Source organism: Rutidosis leptorrhynchoides, chromosome 3 (genome assembly GCF_046630445.1).
Source record: "Rutidosis leptorrhynchoides isolate AG116_Rl617_1_P2 chromosome 3, CSIRO_AGI_Rlap_v1, whole genome shotgun sequence".
Lineage (NCBI taxonomy): Eukaryota > Viridiplantae > Streptophyta > Magnoliopsida > Asterales > Asteraceae > Rutidosis > Rutidosis leptorrhynchoides.
Window position 1 is genome coordinate 296,636,469 of NC_092335.1, and position 6,339 is coordinate 296,642,807.

Below are 6,339 nucleotides of genomic sequence, written 5' to 3' on the forward strand. Positions count from 1 at the left end.
CTACCTTTAAAAAATTGTTCCCCAAAAAGAATGCCCTAGACGGGGCTCGAACCTGAGACCTTCCAATTAACACAAACACCTTTAAACCCTCTAACCTAACCTGTTTATCTGAGTTAAATCCAATCTAATTACTTATAACACGTTTTCTGTTTCAAGTCCAATTAGTCCAACCACACTTGGCCCAACAACTCTTAATCCCGGCCCAATATAGAATTAAATCGACCAGCTGTATTGATCAACCATCTAAAAAGAATCTCGGCTCTTTTATTTTCTTTATATATTTTTTTAACAATGAACTTAGTGGGATGGGATAAAGGTGGGGTTACTTTATAGAAGATGTCGTCTATAATAATCGAGAGGTGGGTTGTGAAAAGAAGGAATTATATATAATATGTGGTGATGGAGTGTTTAAAGTGATGTTTGCTTGCAGTTTTCCAACTGGCCCCGTAGTAATTTAATAAACTCGATGTTGGCTTGTAAAGTTTGAGATTTTTGTGAGCTGTAAAGAGGAGCAGGCCGAATAGTTGGAAGAAAACATAAACGTCGGTGGTGGGTTAGGTAGCATGAGGTTCAAATGGCAGGTGATAAAAGGCAAGTCATAAAGGAGAATTAAGTGTGATCGATTATTAACAGGAAGCAAAAGAAAAGAACACCAAATATGGGTCCACAACGGTTTTACAAATACAAAATGTGTCGATAGTTGTATGATACGCGGGTAGTGGAGGAATAAAATATCACCATGTTGTCTAGTGTATATTATATATACAAGTTGTCATCTTTATGTTGTGATCATAATTTCCACCTTCACTTTTCGTTAGTTTTCTTGACAGAAGAAGGAAAGAAAATTTAGTTAACAGCCACATGAGTCATGTTTTGATGATATGATTCGAACCAGAAACAGTGGTTTAGCGTAGCAGCTTGTATAATAAGGTGGTCGTTCTTTAATGGTTAAAACCGAAATAATGGTGACTAGTTGGTGTGGCGACGGTTGGAACAGAAATATAACGAGTGCAACAGCAGTAAACTATACTATTTAGGTGTTGATCAGGTAGGAAAAGAAACAGAATTATTAGCGGTTATTGATGAGGGTTTTGTTTGTTGGCATTGTTTGATCAAAGAAAAGAAAAATAATTAAGTAGAGCGTGATGTTGGGTTGGTTTTTTTGGGTTTCGAACAAACATGAAGAATCACGGATGATGAGTGATCGACTACATGTTGGTGAGGATTCCATGATGAAGGTGAAGGTGGTTGATTCTTGGTTGCCAGGAACAAGTATTAAAGGTGGTGGTGGTATTGTGTTGGGTTTTTGATAACCACAATTTGAGTTTTTAGAGCCGATAATTAACAACACATAGTCGTGAATGGTTTGTGGTGTTTATAGTTGGAAGAACAAGAACACCCCTGAAATGTCCCGTTCTTATTGATTAAAAACGTTCCATATTAATTGATTTCGTTGCGAGGTTTTGACCTCTATATGAGACGTTTTTCAAAGACTGCATTCATTTTTAAAACAAACCATAACCTTTATTTCATAAATAAAGGTTTAAAAAGCTTTACGTAGATTATCAAATAATGATAATCTAAAATATCCTGTTTACACACGACCATTACATAATGGTTTACAATACAAATATGTTACATCGAAATCAGTTTCTTGAATGCAGTTTTTACACAATATCATACAAACATGGACTCCAAATCTTGTCCTTATTTTAGTATGCAACAGCGGAAGCTCTTAATATTCACCTGAGAATAAACATGCTTTAAACGTCAACAAAAATGTTGGTGAGTTATAGGTTTAACCTATATATATCAAATCATAACAATAGACCACAAGATTTCATATTTCAATACACATCCCATACATACAGATAAAAATCATTCATATGGTGAACACCTGGTAACCGACAATAACAAGATGCATATATAAGAATATCCCCATCATTCCGGGACACCCTTCGGATATGATATAAATTTCGAAGTACTAAAGCATCCGGTACTTTGGATGGGGTTTGTTAGGCCCAATAGATCTATCTTTAGGATTCACGTCAATTAGGGTGTCTGTTCCCTAATTCTTAGATTACCAGACTTAATAAAAAGGGGCATATTCGATTTCGATAATTCAACCATAGAATGTAGTTTCACGTACTTGTGTCTATTTTGTAAATCATTTATAAAACCTGCATGTATTCTCATCCCAAAAATATTAGATTTTAAAAGTGGGACTATAACTCACTTTCACAGATTTTTACTTCGTCGGGAAGTAAGACTTGGCCACTGTTGATTCACGAACCTATAACAATATATACATATATATTAAAGTATGTTCAAAATATATTTACAACACTTTTAATATATTTTGATGTTTTAAGTTTATTAAGTCAGCTGTCCTCGTTAGTAACCTATAACTAGTTGTCCACAGTTAGATGTACAGAAATAAATCGATAAATATTATCTTGAATCAATCCACGACCCAGTGTATACGTATCTCAGTATTGATCACAACTCAAACTATATATATTTTGGAATCAACCTCAACCCTGTATAGCTAACTCCAACATTCACATATAGAGTGTCTATGGTTGTTCCGAAATATATATAGATGTGTCGACATGATAGGTCGAAACATTGTATACGTGTCTATGGTATCTCAAGATTACATAATATACAATACAAGTTGATTAAGTTATGGTTGGAATAGATTTGTTACCAATTTTCACGTAGCTAAAATGAGAAAAATTATCCAATCTTGTTTTACCCATAACTTCTTCATTTTAAATCCGTTTTGAGTGAATCAAATTGCTATGATTTCATATTGAACTCTATTTTATGAATCTAAACAGAAAAAGTATAGGTTTATAGTCGGAAAAATAAGTTACAAGTCATTTTTGTAAAGGTAGTCATTTCAGTCGAAAGAACGACGTCTAGATGACCATTTTAGAAAACATACTTCCACTTTGAGTTTAACCATAATTTTTGGATATAGTTTCATGTTCATAATAAAAATCATTTTCTCAGAATAACAAATTTTAAATCAAAGTTTATCATAGTTTTTAATTAACTAACCCAAAACAGCCCGCGGTGTTACTACGACGGCGTAAATCCGGTTTTACGGTGTTTTTCGTGTTTCCAGGTTTTAAATCATTAAGTTAGCATATCATATAGATATAGAACATGTGTTTAGTTGATTTTAAAAGTCAAGTTAGAAGGATTAACTTTTGTTTGCGAACAAGTTTAGAATTAACTAAACTATGTTCTAGTGATTACAAGTTTAAACCTTCGAATAAGATAGCTTTATATGTATGAATCGAATGATGTTATGAACATCATTACTACCTTAATTTCCTTGGATAAACCTACTGGAAAAGAGAAAAATGGATCTAGCTTCAATGGATCCTTGGATGGCTCGAAGTTCTTGAAGCAGAATCATGACACGAAAACAAGTTCAAGTAAGATCATCACTTGAAATAAGATTGTTATAGTTATAGAAATTGAACCAAAGTTTGAATATGATTATTACCTTGTATTAGAATGATAACCTACTGTAAGAAACAAAGATTTGAAGAACACTTAGAACTTTTGGAATTTATGAAGAACACTTAGAACTTGAAGATAGAACTTGAGAGAGATCAATTAGATGAAGAAAATTGAAGAATGAAAGTGTTTGTAGGTGTTTTTGGTCGTTGGTGTATGGATTAGATATAAAGGATATTTAATTTTGTTTTCATGTAAATAAGTCATGAATGATTACTCATATTTTTGTAATTTTATGAGATATTTCATGCTAGTTGCCAAATGATGGTTCCCACATGTGTTAGGTGACTCACATGGGCTGCTAAGAGCTGATCATTGGAGTGTATATACCAATAGTACATACATCTAAAAGCTGTGTATTGTACGAGTACGAATACGGGTGCATACGAGTAGAATTATTGATGAAACTGAACGAGGATGTAATTGTAAGAATTTTTGTTAAGTAGAAGTATTTTGATAAGTGTATTGAAGTCTTTCAAAAGTGTATAAATACATATTAAAACACTACATGTATATACATTTTAACTGAGTCGTTAAGTCATCGTTAGTCGTTACATGTAAGTGTTGTTTTGAAACCTTTAGGTTAACGATCTTGTTAAATGTTGTTAACCCAATGTTTATAATATCAAATGAGATTTTAAATTATTATATTATCATGATATTATCATGTATGAATATCTCTTAATATGATATATATACATTAAATGTCTTTACAACGATAATCGTTACATATATGTCTCGTTTAAAAATCATTAAGTTAGTAGTCTTGTTTTTACATATGTAGTTCATTGTTAATATACTTTATGATATGTTTTCTTATCATAGTATCATGTTGGAAACATTTAATCATGTAAATATCAATCTCAATTAATATATATAAACATGGAAAAGTTCGGGTCACTACAGTACCTACCCGTTAAATAAATTTCGTCCCGAAATTTTAAGCTGTTGAAGGTGTTGACGAATCTTCTGGAAATAGATGCGGGTATTTCTTCTTCATCTGATCTTCACGTTCCCAGGTGAACTCGGGTCCTCTACGAGCATTCCATTGAACCTTAACAATTGGTATCTTGTTTTGCTTAAGTCTTTTAACCTCACGATCCATTATTTCGACGGGTTCTTCGATGAATTGAAGTTTTTCGTTGATTTGGATTTCATCTAACGGAATAGTGAGATCTTCTTTAGCAAAACATTTCTTTAAATTCGAGACGTGGAAAGTGTTATGTACAGCCGCGAGTTGTTGAGGTAACTCTAGTCGGTAAGCTACTGGTCCGACACGATCAATAATCTTGAATGGTCCAATATACCTTGGATTTAATTTCCCTCGTTTACCAAATCGAACAACGCCTTTCCAAGGTGCAACTTTAAGCATGACCATCTCTCCAATTTCAAATTCTATATCTTTTCTTTTAATGTCAGCGTAGCTCTTTTGTCGACTTTGGGCGGTTTTCAACCGTTGTTGAATTTGGATGATCTTCTCGGTAGTTTCTTGTATAATCTCCGGACCCGTAATCTGTCTATCCCCCACTTCACTCCAACAAATCGGAGACCTGCACTTTCTACCATAAAGTGCTTCAAACGGCGCCATCTCAATGCTTGAATGGTAGTTGTTGTTGTAGGAAAATTCTGCTAACGGTAGATGTCGATCCCAACTGTTTCCGAAATCAATAACACATGCTCGTAGCATGTCTTCAAGCGTTTGTATCGTCCTTTCGCTCTGCCCATCAGTTTGTGGATGATAGGCAGTACTCATATCTAGACGAGTTCCTAATGCTTGCTGTAATGTCTGCCAGAATCTTGAAATAAATCTGCCATCCCTATCAGAGATAATAGAGATTGGTATTCCATGTCTGGAGACGACTTCCTTCAAATACAGTCGTGCTAACTTCTCCATCTTGTCATCTTCTCTTATTGGTAGGAAGTGTGCTGATTTGGTGAGACGATCAACTATTACCCAAATAGTATCAAAACCACTTGCAGTCCTTGGCAATTTAGTGATGAAATCCATGGTAATGTTTTCCCATTTCCATTCCGGGATTTCGGGTTGTTGAAGTAGACCTGATGGTTTCTGATGCTCAGCTTTGACCTTAGAACACGTCAAACATTCTCCTACGTATTTAGCAACATCGACTTTCATACCCGGCCACCAAAAATGTTTCTTGAGATCCTTGTACATCGTCCCCGTTCCAGGATGTATTGAGTATCTGGTTTTATGAGCTTCTCTAAGTACCATTTCTCTCATATCTCCAAATTTTGGTACCCAAATCCTTTCAGCCCTATACCGGGTTCCGTCTTCCCGAATATTAAGATGCTTCTCCGATCCTTTGGGTATTTCATCCTTTAAATTTCCCTCTTTTAAAACTCCTTGTTGCGCCTCCTTTATTTGAGTAGTAATGTTATTATGAATCATTATATTCATAGATTTTACTCGAATGGGTTCTCTGTCCTTCCTGCTCAAGGCATCGGCTACCACATTTGCCTTCCCCGGGTGGTAACGAATCTCAAAGTCATAATCATTCAATAATTCAATCCACCTACGCTGCCTCATATTCAGTTGTTTCTGATTAAATATGTGTTGAAGACTTTTGTGGTCGGTATATATAATACTTTTGACCCCATATAAGTAGTGCCTCCAAGTCTTTAATGCAAAAACAACCGCGCCTAATTCCAAATCGTGCGTCGTATAATTTTGTTCGTGAATCTTCAATTGTCTAGACGCATAAGCAATCACCTTCGTTCGTTGCATTAATACACAACCGAGACCTTGCTTTGATGCATCACAATAAATCACAAAATCATCATTCC